The sequence below is a fragment of the Lissotriton helveticus genome, chromosome 11, assembly GCF_964261635.1.
Source record: "Lissotriton helveticus chromosome 11, aLisHel1.1, whole genome shotgun sequence".
Taxonomy (NCBI): Eukaryota; Metazoa; Chordata; class Amphibia; order Caudata; family Salamandridae; genus Lissotriton; species Lissotriton helveticus.
In genome coordinates this window covers 1,034,142,349-1,034,167,043 of record NC_136072.1, presented here as the reverse complement: position 1 = coordinate 1,034,167,043, position 24,695 = coordinate 1,034,142,349, and the positions used below count along the sequence as shown (strand labels likewise).

At 48.8% G+C, this 24,695-nt stretch overlaps 1 protein-coding gene across 19 annotated transcripts in view; it reads right to left on the bottom strand.

The window, feature by feature from the left end:
• The window catches only part of ATXN2 (ataxin 2), a 1,876,777-nt gene that overhangs the window by 746,510 nt on the left and 1,105,572 nt on the right, over window positions 1–24,695 (bottom strand). The gene's annotated exons all lie outside the window — the stretch shown is intronic.

Genomic DNA, 24,695 nt, shown 5'->3' with positions numbered 1-24,695 from the left:
AAGCAAGCATAGCGAGGGGGCAGGGAAGCAAGCGCAGCCAGGGGGCAGGGAAGCAAGCGCAGCCAGGGGGCAGGGAAGCAAGCGCAGCCAGGGGGCAGGGAAACAATATGGTTATTGAAGGGCAAAGGTTAGGGTAGAGGTCAAGGTTGAAGCTGAATTACTGCCTATATTTAGATTTGGGGTTCCTATAAGTGGTTAAGATTTAGTATTAGAGATGGATGTACTTAGGGGAGATATGGGTAAGGTCTGTCGAAATGCGTTTTTTTGCATATTTCTGTAGGCATTTTGTTACTGTACCCCATCCAAATTTAAATACAACTTTCGTTTTGAGGATTCTTTAAAGGCAGGTTCTTCAAAGCAGTATATTTTCCCAAACATATTCATCATTCCAGCTTGGAAATGAATGCTTCCCAGAACAGCTACCAGTTTTTAAAAATTGACTCAAGATTTTCCTTCAACCACCTTTCTGCTTTAGCTGCCTCACTAGTTTCTTGTTTTCCCCAAAAATAAAAGTTATAAAAAAAAAAAACCAATTAACACATACTATACATGCATATAAATAAATAAACATACAAGGGCTCTTTCCATCAGCCCTCTTCACCGACAGTTCAAGTGTCATTCAGCCTTTGCCTCTGCGCACCGCAGCATACATAGGGCATATGCGGATGGCTCGCCCACTTCAGCTTGTGGCCCTTTACTGTGTATTATCTTCAACAAGGAGCTACAGGGGTTCTATAGCAATGAGGTCAAGCCCCCACTCACTGGTTCAACACAACTAAAAGACCTGACACTTTTTCTTGAACATGTCTTTTGGATTTCAATGTGTCTTATAGCTCCCACCCTTTGGTGTGCTAGCTGGGCAGTTAGTACATATACTGTCCCTTATCATGTGGGTGTGAGTGGCTTAATTGGTCTGTGAGTGGCTGTATGAGTCTGTGATTGGGTATGCAAGTGTCTGTATGGGTCTGTGAGTGGTTGTGTGAGAGGCTGTATGAGTGAGTGTGTGAGTAGTTTTGAGGGTGTGAGAGAAGTTGTGTGGGCCTGTAATAAGGTTTGTGATTGGATGTATGTCTGTGAGTCGGTGTGTGAGGATATCTAAGGGCCTGTGAGTGGGTGTGTGAGTGTCTGTAAGGGCCTGTGAGTTGATGCATGAGTGGCTGTAAGGGTCGTTGAGTGGGTATGTGAGTGGTTTTGTGATTGACTGAGTCAGAACGGAACATCCAACATGTGTCTCAGTTTTGAACTAAATGTCTACCCAGCTGGAGTACTTTCTAATGATTAGAGAGTGCTAACTCGTTGGGTAAATGTCCATTGCGTATTCTACACTACAGCTGTGTAATGGACCTGGAGGAAATGTCTCCAGCAACCTTCTCTGCATTTAGAGGATTTAGATGATTATAGAGAAGATGAGACTACAAAGAGGTTAATCTCCACCAAACAAGGACACTTCCTCTAAACTATATAAAGTAACTGCTTCTTTGTTTGGTGGATAGGTCGTCATATTCACCACATCAAGAAGGCATCACCAAAATCGGCTGCGGCACGTTTTTGTAGGATGTCCATCATACTGGCAAAAGACGGACAGACCCTTGCATACTACTGACAGAAGTGGAAAAAACAGTCTTACAGTTAGGTTGCAAAATGTACAGAAAGATCATGCAATCGTATGTAAACCGTCTGATAAAGTCGGTAACGTTGTTTTGCTGACAGTGAAGTACTACTGTGGGGAAGCATTAAAACAACTTAAGGATACCTCCAATTACATACCTATTGCAATGAAAACACATACAAACAGCATATGTGAATATCGAGAACTGATCGAGAACTGATCAATAAAAAGAATGCTGAGTGTTGAGGAATATAACTTTTTGAATTGCAAGCCCCCACGCATCCCGACATTTTACCATCTCCCAAAAATACACAAGGACACTGAACTGCCAGGTCATCCTATTGTTTCTTCAAAGGGGAGTTCGACAGAGAACATGTCCATTTTTATTGATCATTTTTTGTTTGACTTTGTGGTTCAGTTGGTCTCTTATACCCAAGATTCAAGACATTTCTTTTTAAACAAATTGAGGGTATATCTTGGGAAGACAATTTTGTGATGATCACCTTGGACATCTCAAATCTCTACACGAGTATAAACCATGTAAATGGCTTAGAAGCCATAAGATATTTCCTGAACGGTCGCTCCTTAACCGCATCGCTGCGGCGGCTTTTCCCGCTGTGCGCGGTAATTTTAAAAATACCGCGTTACATGACGAGCTCAGCTCGTCATGAGCGCACGGCAGGTTACGCTCATGACGAGCTGAGCTCGTCATCAGCCTGGAAGGGGTTAAAGTGCACGGAGCACAACATGATGTTGTTGAATTTTGTGAATTATTGTCTATATAACAATATATTTCTTTTTCAGGAACAGTTGTACAGACTAATCCTTGGCACGGCCATGGGCACATGCTTCGCAACTACTATGCAAATCTTTTTGTGGGCTGGTGGGAGAAGCAGGTGGCCTGGTCGGATGCCAACGCGGAGTGGACCAACAGCTTGGTTAGTTGGAACCGCTACATTAATGATCTATTTTACATCTATAGTGATACTGAAAGATCATCTCAGGATTTTATAAACCAACTTAACATCAATGATTTGAATGTGAAATTTTCAGGAGAAATAATTAGAACATCTGTACATTTTTTAGACCTAAATGTCTTTGTATCCGATGGTAAACTTCGCACTACCTTAAAACCTCAAGCCCACAACTGGCAATTCGATACTACATGTCAGCAGCTGTCACCTGGACATTAAAGAACAGTATCCCCAATGGGGAACTGTTAAGAATAAAAATAAACTGCACATGTGAATGTGATTTCCACTTGGCAGCTGCTGAAAGCATGGCTAGGTTTAGTGTCCGAGGGTACTCAGAAGCAAACCCTACTGAATGCAAAGCAGAAGGTCGACACCAAGTTGAGAGCAGAACTGATTAGGGGAGCTTTCAGTGTAAGGAAGAAAAGGTCTGTCAATTACAACAATTCACTGAGTCAATGCAGAATGATCACCAATTTCTCTAGTGGTGCCAACGATATCAGAAATATAATGAGGAAAAATTGGCACATTCTCAAAGCTGATCCAATTTTAGGGGAGAATCTTTCCAAAGCGCCCCTACTTACCTTCAGGAGAAATTGGTCAGCTAAGGACCATTTGGTACAGACTAATTGTGTACAAGAAAAGAGACAATCATGCTTCTATTCTGTGAAAGGCTTTTTTCCATGCGTGAGATGTTAGGCCTGCAAATTTAGTCGAAAGGTATCAACATATAACGTACCAGGACTTAAGAATCCGAAAGTGAAAGAAAAATTCATGAACTGCAATTCCAGCCACACTGTATACTGTATAGTATGTCCGTGTGAACTTCAGTACGTCGGCCGTACCATCCACTCGACAAAAATATTGATTCTTGAGCATCTCCGAACTATTGCCTCTAAGGATATAAATTATCCAGTGGCCAGACATTTTGAGATTTACCATGCGAGTAACAGGGACCGGTTACGTTATTTTTGTCTGAACCATGTCCCCAATGACATAAGAGAATGGTACAGAGAGTTGAGGCTCAGGAGACCAGTCGACATATATTCTAGACCTTCAATCCAAAATGCCCCATGGTCTAAACAACGGAGAGGAACTTGCAGTACATCTCTGACTTTATTTGAGGAGGGTACCAGATTTTGGTAATCTGAAGTAGGTTTGCACTTCTGTAAATATGTATAAAGGAATCCATATAATGAAATTCAGGTCACCTTTGCTTTAGTTTATTTGTGTATTCATTAGTAAGGTGGAAAAGGTAGTCATAGAATTTAGTGCGATTTTGACCAGGATAAATTTAGGACAGGCCGATTATAGGCAGAAGAACGAATGAGTCCTTGACATGCAAATGTATTAAATGTTACAGATATATGTACAGAATCATATGCCCATCCAGGGTGATATTGTGTTTATGATTTAATTGATTACAATGATCATAATTTGCATTTTTGCATTTTTTAGTTGACAATGTAAATAGACTTGTACATTGGCAGAAGCCCTTCCAGAGCAAAAGTATTTTTAAAATCAATGAATTAGCAATAAGTAGACTGCAATAATGAATGTTAGATTGCATGTTCTAAGATGGCCGAAATGGTTGTAACAGGGAGGTTAGTCCTTTGTTGATTGTGTCACCTCGCAGCCACCAATGAATGTGTAATTGCATTTAATGGCGTGGTCTCCGACTGTCGCTTTGTATTGAGGAAGGCAGTCGCCGAAACGCGTCTTGTGTGTGTCCTGTGCCAATAAATTTGGTCCAGAAGGCTCCCAGGAGTGCTGTACTCTTTGTACAAACGTAGCCGGTGTGTGTCTGTGTGTATATATCTCTATATCTATCTCTCTATATCTATCTATCTATCTCTCTATATCTATCTATCTATCTCTCTATCTATCTATCTATAGCTATCTATCTATCTCTATCTATAGCTATCTATCTATCTCTATCTATCTATCTCTATCTATCTATCTATATCTATATCTATATTTGTATCTATCTATCTCTATCTATCTATCTCTATCTGTCTGTCTCTATCTGTCTGTCTCTATCTGTCTATCTCTATCTGTCTATCTCTATCTGTCTATCTCTATCTGTCTATCTCTATCTGTCTATCTCTATCTGTCTATCTCTATCTGTCTATCTCTATCTGTCTATCTCTATCTGTCTATCTCTATCTGTCTATCTCTATCTGTCTATCTCTATCTGTCTATCTCTATCTGTCTATCTATCTCTATCTATATATATGATGCTGTCCCTTTAAAAAAAAAAATCTAACAAAAAAAATGACTGACAAACACTGGGAACAGCCGAAACGTGTCAGGACAGACATCGTGCTAGGAGTATAAATAAAGAAAAATTCTGCGTACCGGGAAAATTTCATTTCAGAGAAAGACAAAGTTCTTTCTTTTTTCTATGAAAAATACTGTGTCATAGTACAAATGATTAAGTCCAAACGGTGTATATGTTCGGAAATTCAGGATCTGTCTTGAAAGGGAATCGCTACAGATCCTGAATTTCCAAACATGTACACCGTTTGGACTTAATCACAGTGAAGAGTTACATGTCCATCTCTAACCTGATGCAAAATGCATTTGTACTATGACACAGTATTTCTCACAGAAAAAGCAAAGAACTATGTCTCGCTCTGAAATTTTATTTTTATCTTTACACTTTTCATTTCTTAAATATTACTCTCTTCACCCTTAAGATGAGGAGCAGCGATGATATAAAGGGAAGAAAGGAAACAATATGTGACGTTGACATATATGAAATTTGAAAACAATAGGATGTTACGATAATGCCCACTACTAGAGGGCAGAAATGTGTACAAAGGTTCAATGATTAATAGTTGAAAATTATTGAATACACAAACTCATTATGTTAAAGATCATTGAATGAACATGAAAAATTGTCCCCTAAAAATAAGATTCACATAAATGTTGTTGAGAAGGAGATTGGAGGGGATGAAGCGTATGAGTGGGGATTCATCCTCCTCTCTCCTCCTCTTTTAATACTCAAACGTATTTCTTACTGGGCATTAACACTACTGTCTCGGTTTTATGAAATTTTGAGTGTTCCCCAACTTTCACACGTTTTACTTTTTTATTTTTAAACTGCAGAATCAAAATCAAAAATTGTACAAAAATGTCTCTTCACTACAACTCCCAGAATACAAGACGATAGGAAACAAAGAAAAAATGTCACATGATGTGTAAAATGCTTTTTATTGGCCCTTGTGAATATCGTCACTTGTACCGTGATCAAGTTCTCAGTGGAGAATGAAACGCATCGGTGTGGCTTTGAATATGTGACGAAATGCTTTAAAATAAAAGGTTTATAATCACCAAACCTGGGAGTGCGACCGTTGCACAAGTTACTACTTGTATAACGATATATCTGTAAGAGACATTAGTTAGTATTAGATTCCTTACCTTAGAATATCCCCAGGCGTCAGACTGGATCCGGAAATTTTTGCGTAGCAGTACCCTTGCGCATCGGTAGGCGTCGTCTGCGGCTCCGCGTCCGTCGTCGGCGCCGTGATGACGTCGTTGGCGTCGTGGGCGCCGTGATAACGTCGGAGTACTTAGACGCCCCCCTCCGCGTGCGGACGTCAGTTCTAAGACACAGCTTTTCCGCGCCAGAAACGCAGAGCCATGTTAAAAACCAACACTGGTGCCATTGAACTAGAGCCCTGAAAGGGGGTAACCCTAACCCTAGATATTGGTTCGCAGAACGGGGAGGATGGGTGGGTCGGTAAGGAATCTAATACTAACTAATGTCTCTTACAGATATATCGTTACACAAGTAGTAACTTGTGCATCTGAAAGAGACGTTAGTATTAGATTCTTTACCTTAGAATAGATACCCCAGCAATACCAACCCAGGGGGTGGTTCTGCAAACCAATAATCACACCAGAAAGTCCTGGAGGACGGAACGGCCAAAGAAGCCATCCCTCCGGACTTGGCTGTCCAGGCAGTAGTGTCTTGCAAACGTGTGCAGCGATGCCCACGTAGCTGCCTGACAGATGTCTTGTAAGGGCACTCCCCTGCCCAGGGCAGTGGTAGTCGACGTGGCTCGGGTGGAATGAGCCCGCAATCCAACAGGGGGCTCCTTCTTAGCCAAGGAGTAACATGCCTGGATGCACAAGATGATCCACCGGGAGATGGTCCTTCTGTGTACCGCTTTCCCCTTCTTAGCGCCCACGTAACCAACAAAGAGTTGGTCATCCACCCGGAACTGGCGTGTTCGATCCAAGTAGAATGAGAGCGCACGTTTTGGGTCCAGACGGTGGAGCCGCTCTTCCTCTTTAGAGGGATGCGGTGGCGGGAAGAAGGTTGGCAAGGTGATAGACTGCCCGATGTGGAAGGCCGTGACAACCTTGGGCAGGAAAGAAGGCTTAGTACGCAACACCACTTTGTCCGGATGGACAGAAAGGAAAGGTGGAGTACAAGAAAGGGCCTGGAGCTCACTCACTCTCCTGGCAGAGATGATGGCAACCAGGAAAGCAGTCTTCAGAGTAAGAAGGCGAAGAGGACACTTGTGAAGTGACTCAAAGGGAGGGCACATCAAAAACGTAAGAACCAGGTTCAAGTCCCACTGAGGCATCACAAACGGAACAGGAGGGAATGTGTGTGTGTGATGCCTTTTAGAAATCTATTTACAATAGGTGACTTGAACAAAGAAGGTTGATCAGGCAGCCTTAGAAAGGCTGAAAGGGCAGAAAGGTAGCACTTGATAGTGCCCAGAGCAGAGCACTGCTGGGCAAGAGAAAGAAGGAAGAGAAGAACCTCAGAAAGAGGGGCAGCAAGGATCCACAGCCTTTGCTGTGCACCATGCCACAAATCTGTTCCACCTGCAGGCGTATACCGACTTTGTGGAGGGACGCCTGGCTGCCAGAATGACATTACAGACTTCAGGAGGCAAGTCAAATGGCCTCAACTGTCGCCGCTCAATCTCCAAGCATGGAGGTGGAGACTGGACAGGTTCGGGTGGAGGACCGTCCCCTGCTGCTGCGACAGAAGGTCCTCCTGAAGAGGCAGACGAACCGGGGGATCGACTGACATACTGAGTAGCTCTGGATACCAGTACCTTCGAGCCCAGTCTGGAGCCACAAGGACGACTTGGGCCCGGTCGCGCTTGATCTTCTTCAGCACTCTGGGCAGAAGTGGTATAGGCGGAAAGGCGTACAGTAGACCGCAACTCCACTCGCGACGAAAAGCGTCTCCGAGCCAGTGCCGCCTTGGAAATTCCAACGCGCAGAACTGATGACATTGCGCGTTCTCTTCGGTGGCGAATGGATCTAACCAAGGCTCTCCCCATCGCTGAAAGAGGCCTTGCGCCACGTCCGAGTTCAGACGCCATTCGTGATCCATCATGCACCGACGGCTGAGCTCGTCCGCCCTGGCGTTCAGAGATCCTGCCAGGTGTTGAGCCACCAGGGTCACGCCCTGGCGTTCCAGCCACTGCCAGAGGCGCAGGGCCTCCTGGCAAAGGGTCCACGACCCCACCCCGCCCTGTTTGTTGCAGTACCACATAGCGGTGGTGTTGTCCGTGAACACCTGCACTACACTCCCCCGGACAGAGGGGAGGAATGCTTTCAGTGCTAGACGAATCGCCCGTAACTCCAACAGGTTGATGTGGAGCCGGGCCTCCGCCGGAGACCAGAGGCCTCTGATCTTCGCCTCTCCCTGTGGCCTCCCCAGCCCTGGAGAGACGCATCCGTCACAACAACGTGCTCCGGTTGGGGGAAGGGAGAGGGATCTGCCGCTGACACAATCGCGGTCCGTGAGCCACCACTGCAGTTGTCTCGCAGTGCCCTCCGAGATCAGAACGTAGTCGGATAGGTTGCCCTGATGCTGGGCCCACTGAAACTTCAGGTCCCACTGCAGAGCCCGCATCCGCCACCTGGCGTGATGCACCAGCAGGATGCAATCAGCCCCAGAAGCGGCAGCGTCAACTTGACCGAGACCCGGGATAACGGCTGAAAGATGGGAATCAAAGCCTGAATATCCCGGACCCGCTGCTCGGGTGGATAAACCCGAAACCGCGCCGAGTCGAGAACCCCTCCGATGAAAAGGAGCTTCTTAGAGGGGCACAGGTGTGACTTCGGCACATTGATGGAGAACCCCAGCCGGTGCAGGAGATCTGCCGTAGTCTGGAGGTGGCTGACGACTGTCTGGGGCGAGCCCGCCTTCAACAACCAGTCGTCGAGGTAGGGGAAGACTGAAACCCCTAACCTGCGCAGATGAGCTGCGACCACCGCCATCACCTTTGTGAACACCTTTGGGGCGCTGGTAAGGCCGAAGGGGAGCAGGGTATACTGAAAGTGCTCGTGGCCAACCGTGAACCGCAGGTAGCGCCGGTGGACCGGCAGGACGGGGATGTGGAAATAAGCGTCCTGCAAGTCCAACGCTACCATCCAGTCTCCTGGGTCCAGGGCAGCTAGGACCTGAGCCAGTGTCAGCATCTTGAACTTCTCCTTCGGAGGAAGCCGTTGACATTCCTTAGGTCCAAGATAGGGCGTAGGCCCCCTTTGCCCTTCTTGGGTACCAGAAAGTAGTGGGAGTAGCAACCACACCCTGCTTCTGGCCCAGGAACGCGCTCTATGGCCCCCTTGGCCAAGAGGGCCGTAACTTCCTTCTGCAGAAGTCGCAAATGATCCCCCGATACACGGTGGTTCTGCGGTGGCATGGCTGGAGGAGTCGCCTCGAAGGGAAGGGAGTAGCCCCTTCGGACGATCTGCAGCACCCACCTGTCCGAAGTGACGGTGCGCCAGTGGAGGTGGTGATGGCGAACCCTGCCCCCCACTGGCGTCACATGGGCCTGAAAGCACGGACTAGGAGGGTTTTGAGGCGGATGCTGCGGGGGAAGGTGTGGACTGGCCTCGCCGTTGTCCTCGACCGCCGGGACGGCGGTTCCCACGGCCGCCACCGCGTTGGGTATTACCCTGCGGAGCGTGGCTGGCAGCACGTGTGGGTACACCCCTTCCGTGGCCACGAAAGGAGCGAAAGGCAGCCGATTGCTGGCGCGGGGCCGAGAGGCCCAAGGACTTGGCCGTATCCCTGGAGTCCTTAAAGCGCTCGAGCGCATGGTCAAAGAGGCGATGGCCATCAAACGGCATGTCCATCAAAGTGTTTTGGACATCGGCTGAAAAGTTGGCAGACCTCAACCAGGCGTGGCGTCTGACCGCCACCGTCGTTGCCATCGCTCTACCTAGTGAGTCGGTGGTATCCAGCCCACACCGTATAGAATATTTGGCTGCATCCCGGCCCTCCACAAGGGCTTGGCCGAGTTTGGCCCGTACCTCCAACGGACACTCTGGCAGCACTTCCGCAACCGTAGCCCACAGAGAGTGGGTGTAGCGGCCCAAGAGGCATGCGGTGTTGGAAGACCGCAGTCCCAGACTAAGGGACGAGAAGATCTTTTTGCCGTACTGCTCGTACCTCTTGGATTCCCTGTCCGGCGGTGCCGACGGGAATGCGGTCTGGGAATTGGAGGCCTGGATGACCAGGCTCTCGGGGGTAGGGTGGGTGGACAGGAAACATGGGTCGCCCGGGGCTGGGCGGTGGCGTCTGGCCACGTTCCTATCTACGGGCGAACCCGTAGCGGGCTTGGACCAAGTGCCCAGACGAACGTCGGTCAAGGCCTCATTAAAGGGCAGCAGAGGCTCGGCCGAGCTTGACTGCGGTTTAAGGACCTCAGTGAGGAGGTTAGTCCTCACGGCCGCGACGGGGAGCTCAAGGCCCAAGGCCTTGGCAGCCCTCATCAACACCACACTGTAGGTTGCCCCCTCCTCCGAAGCCACGATAGGAGGGGAGACAAAACCAGTGTCTGGAGAGGTGTCCAGGCCACCGGCCTCCCCAAGGTCTCCTGCCCAGTCCTCATGAGACTGACACTCTCGGGTCAGAGGGTCCTCAGACCCCTCCCAATCCCCTTCATCACCCATCTCCTGAAACTCAGGGTTCTCAACGAATGGGGGCTATATATATTTATATGCAAAAAGAGTCCACTTATGGTGAAGAAGACACAGGGACACGGCGGGGCCTTTAGGAGCTGTTTATTTTAAACACTTGGCATGACGCGTTTCGGCGAAGCCTTTATCAAATGCCATGGGTGCTGCGAGTTCCCTGGTTTCACTTCCGTTGGTTTACTACTCCTAAAGATATATATATATATATATATATATATCTCAGTGATGGTCTTGGGGGAGGGGGGGTTTGGGTGGTGCATAGGTAATCTTCATGGGGGTGGGGGGAAGTGGTGGTGCACTGCTCCCCTACCCAAGCCTCAAAGAGGCTACAAGGATATCAAGCTTACCATTTGTTTGCTACAATGTTGCTCTCATGTCCTTCATTCTGATTTGTCCATAGTATGCATGCGTCATGCCTCTTCTTGCGTTTAGCTCTTCCCCAGAGCATAGGCAAAGTGCTTGTGTTCATCCACTGCTCCTGTTTTAGGGGCTACTTTTTTCTTTGTCTTTGAGCACTCCACAAGAGTGCTTGTGTTTTCACTCACTCCATCTTCCATCTCCTTCCATGCACACTCCAATCATGTTGCCTCTTTCCCTCCCACACGCCTCATTCCAACCCCAGCCAGAACACCCTCATAGATGAACGTAGTCCAACTCTGTATGTAAGTTTTACAGTAATGTTAGGGTGAGAGGTAAACAGTCAAACTGATTACTATGCACGGCTGACATTACTGACAGACAAACTTTAACATAAATGGATGTAGCCACATGGATTATGCTACTTACCCTGTAAGCTTCTGTTTGCGGCATGTAGTGCTGTAGATTCACATGCTTTGCATACTCCTGCCATCTTCTGTTGGGTCCGAATGCGTGCAAGTTTTATTTTTGTTTTGTTTAAAAGAAGTCTTTCGAGTCACTAGATCGAGAGACTACTCCTTCTGATAATAACTCACATGGGCATCTACTCCATTGTTAGATTGTTTTGCTGTAGGAGGTTGACAATGGAGTGTCAAGTAAGCATAAGAAAAGAGAGGTCCATGCATATGAAAAAGTAAAGGAAAACTTCAAAGGCCACAGGTGTCGGGGGAGGGTGGGTGCATGTGAATCTACAGCATGACATGCCAAGAACAGATATTTACAGGTTAAGTAAAATAATCCGTTCAAAGCATGTGTGGCTGTAAATACACATGCTTTGCTTAGACTGCATAGCAGTGTTCCTCCAAGCAGTAGCTAACCTGTGGGTGTTGCCGTTGTTTGAAATAGTGTATGTAGCACTACCTGACCTACATTAGCTAGTTGGCTTGCTAGAACATCCACACAATGTTTAGTAAAAGTGTGAGGGGCAGACCATGTAGCTGCTTTGCATATGTCAGCTATATGGATGTTGCCTAAGAAAGCCATAGAAGCCCCTATCTTTTGAGTAGAGTGCGCTCTAGGGGGTGTAGGTAAAGTTCTCTTGGCTTTAACATGTTTGAATGCACTTCACTATTCAGCTGGCAATGCCTGATTTGGATATAGGCTTTCCTTTATGAAAAGGCGAAAAAGCAACAAATAGTTGTTTTGTCTTTCAAAAAGTTTTAGTTCTACCAATGTAGTACATAAAACAAACCGGAAAATCGATTGAGGTGAAAGTGGGAGACAACCTTTGGAAGGAATTTGGGGTTGGTGCACCAAACAATCCTGTGCATGTGGAGTGGGCAGAATAATTCTTCCAAAGTTAATACCTGGAGCTCCTTAACACATCGAAGTGAGGTAATGGTAATTAAAAATGCCCCTTTCCAAGAAAGAAATTGAAAGGGCGAGTATGTACTGGTTGGAATGGAGGATCCATCAGTGGTATAAGAACGATGTTAAGATTCCAGGAAGATAAAGGTGGAACCACTCTTAAGTCCTTACATGAAGGCTTTAATGAGTGGTATTTTGAATAGAGACTTGCTGTCTATTCTGCAGATAGGCAACTATTGCAGCAAGATGCAACTTTATGGAAGTGAATGCAAGCCTAGAGAGCTGTACATGCAGCAAGTAACCAACAATGTTTTGTACTGTGACACTGAATAGATTCAATTGTTTAGTATGACAGTAAGAAAGTAGGATCTGCTTTCATGGTTACCTCCACTTTTTAGGTCTCGGCCTAGCAAACACTGAGAAGCAGTGTTCGCGCAGCCAGAGTCCTTTTCTCTGGGTTTTGAAAATGGACCTTGAAATTCCAATTTCCATTTTCATTGGGCTTTGCGCGAGTGTACTTTTTTAACAGAACACGCAATAGGGCATGGGCTGTCGCGTAGCTCTGCCCATGGCCTATTGGTGTCTGTTACGCGCACCAAAGGCCATATATCTGGCCGCGATATTTGAAGACATATGCTTCGCAGTGGCTCGCGCACCACTCGCGAGCTTCTTTTTTTTGGGGGATCCATTTCACGGCTGCTCCGCTGGTTATTTTTATGTAGTTGTATAATTATTGCATTGAAGCCACCAGGAGCCTGTCCTGTAAGAGTTTTCCTGAGATAACTTTCGTCATGTATTTATTTTTGGGAGGTTTCCAGAGTGCAGCGCTGACCCTGAGGGTGTTGGAGCACTGAGCAGGGTGTTTGATGTGAATATGTGATTTCTAGCGGCTCTCCAACGTTCTCATGAGATGACAATTGCCCGTACAAACAGCAACGCTGGGGCAGGCAAGCCAGCGGCCCCTTCCTGCATCCTTCTCGCTCTCATCCCTGTGTTTTGGTTTAGCGCCTAAAAATGTTACTAGTCTGGGAAAGTCCACAAAGGCGCAGTTGTTCCCTCACACGGGCGAGCAAGCAGCGCAACCAGGGTGGGGAAGGGCAGGGGGGTGTTGCTGTTTTTGTCAGGCATGAAGGGCCCGGATTTCCATTGCATGCGTCTTGGCGAGAGCATAAACCAGGTTTGTGAGTTGCTTTCACTAGGTGTGTGGAAAGGCTACAAAAAATGTAATGCAATACTTCTTTAACAAAAAAAATGTAAACATCAGTCTTGCGTCTCCGCCTTGCACGCATTCTAGAAAACACAATTAAAAAAAACTCCAGAGCAGATGAGATGGGAGGGCGATTGGGAGCAGCAGGTCAAACGTGGACTATTACAATAGCGATTGCTCGCGATCACTTTAATTTTATTTTAAGTTAACATTCTGTTGAGAATGTGAAATTTCACCTTTGGCTGCTCCACGAAGTGCTCTAGAAACGATTTGATGAAATCTTTTTTTTTAATATGCAAGTTTAAACTGCCGCACCGGATTTTTCATAAAAGTACATTTTCTGCAAATTGCCTTTGCTGGCGGAAAGACTGTTTTACTTTTGGTATTTTTACACCGTTCTTTTGAGCAAAAGTGCTGCAGAATAATTGTCAGCAAAATCAGTATTTGTTACGTAGCATAATGTTGTATTTTGAATAATCCCCAGAAAACGGGAGTAGTAATATGCTGTGCCCAAAACGCCCTTGCTGTGCAAACTTCAACATTGGAGTTATTGCGAGGACAAAGTTACAAGTCCCTCCGTTTCAAGGAATGTTGAATCCACAACTGTTTATAGCTGCAATAGGCATTAAATGTGTATCGACTTTATGGCACCACTTCATGTGCACCCCCGCCTCGGTGATGGGCAGCTGTCTGCCCGCTTCATTCACTGCAATGCCTGCATCCAAGGGTCGTCATGGTAACTTCGCCCAGAGCCACCATCTGGGTCCCACAAAGCCACTTGTAAAAGTTAGTGGGGTGTGAGGTCTACGCCCCCCCTTTTTGGAACAAGGGGCACACGGGTTCAGCCCAGTCACCCCCCCAAGTGCTCCTGGAGGCCCTGGCGGTCACCTGAGGCCTCGAGCTGTCCATCAAACGCAGCATCTCAGCTGGCAGCACCCCCCCCACCCAAACACGCCGATGATCCTAGGGACCCCCCCTACAAGGACTCCTCCTCTGGTCGTCTTCTGAACACAGAATGCGGTGGAATAGCTCAGTGACTTAGGCGCCTCCTGCAGAGCTCTATGTGCTGCTTGTGATCAGGACTGTTCTGGCTGTTCATCCTTCCAGGGCACCGGATACCAGCACACGTCCTCACACTATCTGTCCACAGCGAGGCATTAGAAACAGAAATGAACATGAGACAGGAAGAGAGCCGACGCGCGGACCACAGGTTTCACAGTTCGATCCCCGGTGCCAGGTTAGCCCAGCACCCTGTGACTCTGGGTAATAGCTTGCTTAATCGTCCCAACGGTACCCAGCGCCTTGACACCCTTGTTTTTCTATAGCGATCGCTTTCAGTGCCATTTCAAAAAAGCCGTCATGGACTGTGCTGCACAGCCCTTTGTGAGAAGAGGAGACTCCCAGTTTTCCGCCTGGACTCAGTAGATGCGTGACAAACGCTGCCGACTGATGTATCACATTTTACCATTAATGTGAATTGTGCTGTTGAGAGCAATCTGGTGTTTTCTTTCCCCATGCATATATTATCATTCCTAATTTCAAGCATTTTACAAATATGATTTCCAATTTGCGATTAGAGGTTTATGTTTTACAAACATCTGGTGTTGGAATGTCAAACACGCCTCTGTCTCTGTAGTGTTTACGAGCACGTTATGAACGTTGTTGTGGGGGCTACGTGGAAAGGTGGAGTGTGATCAGAGGCCGTTCTTCTGTAAAGATTAAACGTTTCAGCTTGAAAATAAAGAAAGAGATCATTTTCACGAGAGTAGAAATGCCCTTTGTACACAATCATCTACTCATGGTTTGACGGCGCGGCTCTGAAGTCTAACATGGGTGACCGGTGTGAAATCCTCACAGATTGAGGCTCCAAGCAGTGTTCACACTGAAGGTAGAACAGTGTAAAGAGATCCTCGTGGCCAGATGCCAATGCCTACAGTAGCCTTCCCCAATGTCCACTCAGTGTGAGCCTCTCCATACCACTGCCGTGGTGATGATTGGTCATTCATTTGCAGGCTATGTTCAGCCTCACTGAATCTCCAAAGAGCCACGTATAATCTTTGATGACTGAGACACACCACTGCAGCTCAATAATGAATCCACTTTAAAAAGAGTAGATTAAGGCACCACCTCAGGGCTTGTTGATAGTGTCACTGTTTTCTGACTAGACTGATTGCAATCCTGCTAATCAGGACCCCAGTCACTATACGCTCCCTAAATTTGACTATGTTAAGTACTTTGGTCCCTTCCCAATTGGCTACTGGTGTACCCTTATACGTCCCTAGTATATGATTCTAACGTACTCAGGGCATGGGTACACCAGGGGTCTACCAAGGGGTCTACCATGGGCTGCCGCATGTATTATGCCACCCATGAGAGACCACTCAAACTGACTACAGCTTGTTTGAATGAATGAATGAATGAATGGGAAATTTGTAGTGCGCGAACTTAGCCCAAGGGCATCAAGGCGCAGGGACAGACAGACATACAGTCTCAGAGTACCGAATACAGGACCACTAATAAGCTTGAGAAAAGAGCCAAGTTTTCAAAAGTCTAAGGAAGGCCACAAGAGAAGGCTGACTAGAACGTTCAGGGGGGAGCCAAGGTGGAAAAGGCTCTTCCTGCCCACCTAGCCCTCGTAAATCTGGGAACCGAAAGCAGATTTCTGGAGGCAGAACGCAGAGTTCTCCTGAGGATATAGGTTGTGACAAGAGACCTGACGCCTTCGGAGCCTGAGCCAAATACAGCTCTGTGGGCAATACAGAGGAGTTTAAAGGAAATCCTAGAGTGTATTGGGAGCCAATGGAGATCCTTCCTGGCCTGGGTAGCCGAAGCCAGCCTGGGAAGGTTCAGGACCATCCTGGCAGCGGCATTCTGCACCATCTGGAGGCGATGGACAGAGCTCTTGTTTATGCCGCTGTAAAGGGCATTGCAATAATCAAGCCTGGAGGAGACCAGGGCAACTGTTGCCTGTTTCCGAGTTGCGGGAGACAGATACGGGGCGATCTTTTTCAGATTCCTAATGATGGCGCAACAGGTGGACACCGTTCTATTGACCTGGGGATCGAATGATAGGGCTGAGTCAATCAGTACTCCCAGATTCCTGGCGGAGTGGGTAGGGTGAGGTCAGTCCCCCAAAGAGGGCAGCCACCAGTCCTCAGACCACATATCCTGATTTCCTCCGAAAATCAGGACCTCAGTCTTTTCCCCCGTTTAACTTTAAGAAGTTCCGTACCATCCACTGCGATACTGCCTCCATGCACGCTCTGAATTTGAGGGCTGAGTCGTTAACCGACTGAGTAATGGAGACCATGATCTGGGTATCGTCGGCATACGACAGTACCTCAAATCCGAACGATCTCACCACTTTAGCAAGTGGGGTAACATAGATGTTGAATAAGAGCGGGCTTAATGAAGAGCCCTGCGGTACCCCACATTGCACCGACTGGGAGGAGGAGAGAAAGTTGCCCATCTTAACTCTCTGCTCTCTTTGGTGAAGGAAAGAGGCAAGTAACCTGAGGGCGATGCCATCCACCCCAATCCACTCGAGCCTGGAGACCAGGATCGAAGGGGACAGGGTGTCAAAGGCTGCCGTAAGATCCAGCAACACCAGCAGAGTAGTGTGTCCCCTATCAACCTCAGAACGGATGTTGTTGATAACAACCGTAAGGGCAGACTCTGTACTGTGTGCGGGCCGAAACCCGTGTTGGGAAGTGTCCAACAAGTTAGATCTCTCCAGGAAAGTGGAAAAAAGACGATTAAGATGGGTCTCAAGTGAAATAGGACGGTAATTCTTTAGAACTCCAGGGTCTAAAGAAGCCATCTTGAGCAGTGGTTTAACAACTGCTGTTTTCCAGGATAGGGGAAAAATCCCCTCCGTAATAGCCAGGTTCATAACCTCTAGTAGAGGGGGGAGGGCCACCTCTCTGCAGGCCGTCAGAATTTTCAAAGGACAGGGGTCCAGAGGCGAGCATGACTTGGTATCATCAAGAAGGCGATTTAGTTCTTCCAGAGTCAGGTGGTGTTTGAGCTGGTGCTAGCACCACTCGCAACAGATATGTTTCCTTATATCTGAGGTCACTTCACTTAACACCTATAAGGCACCCCTAAGGTAGGGCTTTCAATCCTGAAGATAGGGTGCTAGGTTATAGGGGTCAGGGTGCCCTGCATGAGCTGGCACCCCCTGCAAACCCAGGTGTCAATTCTCCAGGCTTGGTAAGTGTGGTCAGCCATTTTATACATATAGTGGACATCAAGTCAATTACGAGATGTTTAACTATATATTGGCTGCACCTAAACCGGTCATGTTTGGAATCAAACATGTTGGAATCCTACCCCAACCTTGATTCCAGTGTTGGCTGCAGGATCCCATGTACTGGGGGGAACCCCTAGGGAGCTCACATGTATTCCTGGTACCAGCCTATCAGGGTCTAACAGCAAGCTAGTTCTGGTGCCGACCACAGACACAAATCTGCCTCCTGCTATTCAGCTGAGCTCGAGCAGGGGAAGGTAAAACAACAGGTTTCCTGTTGCAGGGTGGTGTAACCACCTCACAGACAGAACTTAGTGTATTGGGCTGGGGTGGGGGTGCTTGCCAGCGCCACCAGACTGCTTTGAAGGGGACATTTAGTGCCCTCCTTGCATACTCCAGTTGAAACCAGTTCAGGGAGCCGTTGGCACTTGCTCTGGCGCAAAACTGGACAAAATATATGGGAATATCCTCCCCACTGTCCAGTCCCTCCTCTGAGAGGCCTTTATTTAGGGTACTTAAGGGGTTACACCTGTGTGTGGCTCTTCAGATTCATCATGGAACAAGATTCAGTTCTGAAACCACTTAAACTACAACCGTCGGGGCACCTTGGACTTCATTGGACTTCGCCTGGAACTAAGACTGCTGCTCGTGGTCTCGTGGTCCTGCCAGTCTTCTGCGCCGCCTGTGTCTGTGCTTCATCCAGGTTCTTTTCCAGGCCTGTGGACATCAAAGATACCCAAAGAAATCTCCCTTGGAGTGAAGGAGTCACTCCCCTGCATATGCAGTCAGTGAAGCCAACAGGTCTCCTGCTCCTGAGGTCCCACGGACTACGAAAGGCTCAGCAACACAGGTGGTGGTTCTGCAACTCCCTTGAGGCCTGCACTTTCTTCTCAGCAAGTCTGAAGTCAGTATCCCTTGCCTTGTCAGAACCGCTGGAACAGAAACCCTGTGCACTGCGTCGACTTGCCGTTGCCAAGGCTTGTTGACTCTGTCCTCCAGAGATTTTCGGGATACAAGAAGCTCCAGCATCTCTTGCTACGAAGATCTTTATCCTCACCGCATCCTGTGCACAGTGGGTATGCATCCTTGGTGAGCTTCCCGAGGTTCTCTTGCGACTCCTGTGCTTTCAGCCTGTGGGTCCTCTTGAGGGTCTTTGGCTTCAGTGTGCTTCCCTGCTTGCTGGGGGCCTGCTCTGACTCGCCTGCCTTTGGTGAATTCCCTTGACTTTGCTGGCCTGACACTGCACCTTCTTCGTTTACCATGTCTGTTTCTGCTGCCAAGACTATTTGGAGCTACCGCCGGACACCAACCACCTGGTTCTAGACTTCTGACACGGGACAGGGCGTGAACGGCTCCTTGTTTTCCACAGCTGCAGCAACAAGGTCCCCGTCAACTCTCCTGCATCTTCCGTCGTCGGTGGTCATTGGTCTTCCGTGCCTCCTGCTCACTCCCTAGTGGCATAGACTATGTACCCTCAGCTTGCAGGTACTTCTCTTCAAGAATCCATCCTTGTATGCCATCGGACTCTTTCACTTCCTTCGCCAGCGGTATCTTCACTGAAGTCCTCCATTGTGACTCCTGACCCACTTGCGAGCCAGGTCGTCTCCCCTGCCGCCCCTCCGCTCCTCCTGACCATCGTCTCGCCGCAGCCCTCCAGCGCGAGTTCGAGGCCGCCGGGACCGCCTCTCTGCCCAGAGTTGCAAGGTTCTGCTTGATTGTTTTAATATGCTTGCCTTTTTTGTATGTTGTCTTTCTCTGGCCCTTTCAGACCCCCTTTTGCCTTCTGTATCCCTTGATTTTTTTACCCGCCCCTGCTTCTTGCGGCCACTCCCCCTCGCCGCCCCGTAACCGCCTCCCAGCTGCTCCTCCCTCCCTCTCCGCCTCATAAGGTAGTCGCTGATGGGTAGCAGAGGTGACTCCTGGCCTGCTTGCGAGCCAGGTTGCTTCTCCTGCCGCCCCTCCACTCCTCCTGACCATCGTCTCGCCGCAGCCCTCCAGTGCAAGTTCGAGGCCGCCGGGACTGCCTCTCTGCCTAGAGTTGCAAGGTTCTGCTTGATTGTTTTAATCTGCTTGCCTTGCCTTTTTTTGTATTTTGTGTTTCTCCGCCACCTTTCTGACCCCCTTTTGCCTTCTGTATTCCTTGGTTTTCTCCCCGCCGCTGCCTCCTGCGGCCACAACCCCTCGCCGCCCCGCTCCCGCCTCCCAGCTGCTCCTCCCTCCCTTCCGCCTATATGGCAACCATCGCCCGGATAAGCACACGCCACAACGCCAGACTCCGATACGATGCCAACACCCTCCACACCCTCAACACCGGCCGAGACCGCCGCTGATTCCAAGCCGCCCCGGAATGCACCCACGCACCCTTCTCCTGCCACACCTGCAACTTCACATGCAATAGAACCACCAAGCCTCCAAGGACCGAACCCAACCACCTTCGATGCATACTCCTCAACACTCGCTCTGCATGCAAACACGCCGTCGAGCTCTGGGACCTGCTCGACACCTCCGCCCCAGACATGGCCTTCCTGACCGAGACCTGGTGGAACGACTCCTCGGCACCGGACATCGCCATAGCCATCCCAGACGGCTACAGGATCTCACGCAGAGACCGCACCAACTGAATTGGAGGAGGAATACCCATCGTCCAAAAAACCACCCTCCAGGTCCACACCTGCGCAGACGACTCCCTCAACTCCGCCGAACACCTCCACTTCCGGATCCACACCGATCCCAACACCACCCTCAGAGGAACACTTGTCTACAGACCTCCCGGACCCCGGGCCCTGTTCAGCGACTCCATCGCCGACCTCGCCAGCACCCACGCACTCGCTTCCACGGACTACACCCTCCTCGGGGACATGAACTTCCACCTCAAGAACAACAACGATGCCAACACCGCCACCCTGATCGCCAACCTCGGCCTCCGACAACTCCTCACCTAACCCACCCACGCCGACGGCCACACGCTCGACCCAGTTTTCTCCACAAGCACCCACGTCGACTTCAACACCACCAAACTCCACTGGACCGACCACCGCAGCATCCACTTCACCTTCAAGAAACCAACCACGCACCACCGCACCCAACAGCTACCCCGCCGCTATTGGAGCAAAGTCACCGAAGACCAGCTGACCTCCACCCTCGCCCAGAACCCACCCACCGACCCGGACGCCGCTGCCCGTAACCTCAGACAGTGGATCGAAGACTGCACCAACTCTCTCGCCCCGCTAAAGAAACCCTCCACCAACCACCCCAGCAAGAAAGCCGCCTGGTTCACCGAAGAACTCCAGACCTCCAAACACACATGCTGGAAGCTGGAGAAGAAATGGCTCCACGACCGTACGCCAGACAAACACGCAGCCCACAAGGACGCCATCCACAGACACCACCACCTAATAAGAACAACCAAGAGATCTTCCTTCAAAACCTGCCTGGGTAACAACGCACACGAGAGCAAAGAGCTTTTCAGCATAGTGAAGAACTCTCCAACCCCAGCGCCAACACCAACACCAACACCAACGACATTCCGCCCTCGCAAGGACTGTGCGACATACTGGCCACCTTCTTCCATCGCAAGATCGCCGACATCCACGACAGTTTCAACACCCCTTCCGCTCCAACCACGACAGACCCCACCCCAAACGCCACCTGCACCAACCAGCTGACTTCCTGGGCCCACGTCAACGACGACGAGACACGCAAGGTCATGAACCCCAACTACGAAAGGTCATCAACATCTCCTTCGACACAGCGCCATTCCCGGAAAGCTGGAAACACGCCGAAATCAACGCCCTCCTCAAAAAGCCCAAGGCGGACCCCAAGGACCTCAAGAACTTCCGGCCCATCTACCTGCTCCCCTTCCCGGCGAAGGTCATCGAGAAAATCACCAGCACACAGCTGACCCGCCACCTCGAGGACAACAACATCCTAGACCCATTGCAGTCCGGATTCAGACGAAACCACAGCACCGAGACAGCCCCCATCGCCGCCACAGACGACATCCGGCACCAACTAGACTACGGCGAAACTTCAGTCCTCATCCTCCTGGACCGGACAGCCGCCTTCGACACGGTCTGCCACCGCACACTACGAACACTCCTACAAGAAGCCTGAATCCGGGAGAAGGCCCGGGATTGGACCACGTCCATCCTCTCGGGAAGAACTCAGAGCGTCCGCATCCCAACCTTCCGATCCGATGCCACTGACATCATCTGCGGCGTCCCCAGGGGCTCATCCCTCAGCCTGACCCTGTTCAACGTCTACATGGCCCCCCTCGCACAAGTAGCCCGCCAGCAAGACCTGAACATCATCCCCTACGCCGACAACACCCAGCTCATCCTCTCCCTCACCAAGTACCTGCACACCGCCAAAACCAATCTCAACGAGGGAATGAAGGCCGTCGCCGAATGGATGAGGAGCAGCCGCCTGAAACTGAACTCGGACAAGACGGAAGTCCTCATCCTCGGACCCATCCCTTCTGCCTGGGACGACTCCTGGTGGCCGACCACACTGGGAGCAGCACCAACACCCACTGACCACGCACACAACCTAGGATTCATCCTCGACTCCTCCCTCTCCATGGCGAAGCAGGTCAACGCCGTCTCCTCCTCCTGCTACAACACCCTCCGCATGCTTCGCAGGATCTACAAGTGGATCCCGTCCGAAACCAGAAGGACGGTTACCCAAGCCCTTGTCAGCAGCAGGCTGAACTATGGCAACGCACTCTACGCTGAAATCCCCACCAAACACCTACAACGACTGCAACGCATCCAGAACGCCTCTGCCTGCCTGATACTCAACATCCCTTGACGCAGCAGCCTCACCTCCCACCTAAGAGACCTGCACTGGCTCCCCGTAAAGAAGAGGATCACCTTCAAGCTCCTCACACACAAAGCCCTCCACAACACCGGACCAGCCTACCTGAACAACAGACTCAACTTCTACACCTCCGCCCGACTGCCTCGCCCTCGCCGCCGTCCCGTGCATCCTACGAATAACCTCCGGTGGCAGATCCTTCTCCTTCCTCGCCGCCAAGACCTGGAACACCCTCTCCACCCACCTGCGGGAGACCCAGGACCTGCTCACTTTCAGGAAGCTCCGCAAGACCTGGCTCTTCGAGCAGTAGCAGTGGCCCCTCCCCTCAGCGCCGTGAGACCCTCACGGGTAAGCAGTGCGCTTTACAAATGCTACGATTGATTAATTGATTGTGGTCAAGGCGGTTCCCAACGTAACATTGCACCTATGCACCCAGCTTCCTTGATGTAGGTATCCTGGTTCTTGGGGTATCCATTGTGGCGTGACTCTCCAACCTTCCATCTTCCACTGGGTTTCTTCAGGGTAAACCGGGAAGGGTCCTTCTTCAAAACTGCAACCACAACTTTCCCACTGACTTTCACAGTGTACGCCGCTGTTTTTCCACTCTGCAATCAGCCTCCCTGGGATTCCTGGGTAAATAAATTGGGTGGTTACTTGGGTCCACTGCTCTTCTGAGTCTTTTGGGTCAAGTCTCGACCACGGCCCCAGTTCGCATTTCACTTCTTTAGTATATGGTTTTGTCTCCCCCTGGTGACCACTGTATATTTGTGCTTACGTACCTGTTTCCTTTTTAAATATTGTGTGTATTGTGTTGATATCTCAGGATAGGACATATACAAATGGGTTAGCGAGGGTGTATAATAAATATAACTATTTTTGTAACTACACTGTATGGTTCTTTTTCGTTTAAACTTCACTTTATGATTAGTTCTGGCAAAACAAGCTGTTTAACACTCCTTCTGGACTAAACCTGAAGGCTGCTTTCCACAGCTACAACTTAGAGAGCTTTCTATGGTTGTCTAAGACCAGTAAAATCACCATGAGGGTTGTCTAGATTAGTGCAGGGTGCTTCACTTAAATAAGTGTGCACCATATACATTCAATTCAATTCAAAATTTCTTTATTCGACTGTAAGTAAATTCAGTCATAAAAGTACAGAGAGAAAAAAATACATATATAAAAAATTTGTCAATATAAAACGGTAGATCTCAGGGTAGCCTATCGTAGCTCACGAAAGCATAAATGTACAGTTTATCAGAGGTTTGTATACATAAATAAAACGGATCAAGTCGAGGTTAGCCTTCCATACTTTTTCTGAATTTCAGGGCTCTTTTTAAAAAGTTACATGTAAATAAAGTGCTTTCACAGTGCAGCATTTTAAGATAAATTAGTGCAGTTCTTATTTGCACAAAGTTCAGTTTTTTAAAAAGAGGTTGTAAAAACATTTTCCGTGGTAACATGTAGTAGGAGCATATAAATAAAAAGTGTGCAAGGTCTTGCGGAGACTTATTGTTGCAGCCGCAAGCTGGCAACACTTGTCCCCTATGAGCTCCACTGGGCACAGCTAGCATCAGGTGAAATAAATCAAAACGAAATCTGGTCATCAAGAAACGCTCATATCTAGAAATGGGCCAGGATAGGTATGGTTCTATTTGTATACATGATTTTGTCATAACATGATTCATCACACTACCCTTCTTCAGTTCGGACCCCTCCCTGGTCAGCTGCCGAGCCAACAAGAAAGCGTCCTTGACAGATATTACGTCGTGCTTAGAAGCTTGCTGAGGTGTTAGGAAGAGGTCCAACCTGCCCAGTTCTAGAAAACAGTTTCGGATATATTTTATCCAGGGTATCTTGAGTTTACCTTCCCAGTTGAGTGCTTCAAGTAAAATGTTTTGAGTGAAAGGTATTTCATTGTTCATCCAACAGTTTAGCCAGCACATCAGAGGGTTTACAGCAATTTTGTCCTCTAAATAGGGCATGCCCAGTTCCTCGTGAGTAGAGAAGTTAGCTGTGCTCTTCGGTAGACATAAAACCTGTTTTAAAAAGTTATTTTCAGTGGATGCAAGATCGGTCGCTGGTAAGAAGCCCCAGAGATCACTCCCGTAACAAGCGACTGTTTGACTTTTGGCTTGATATAATTTCATTAATGCAGCC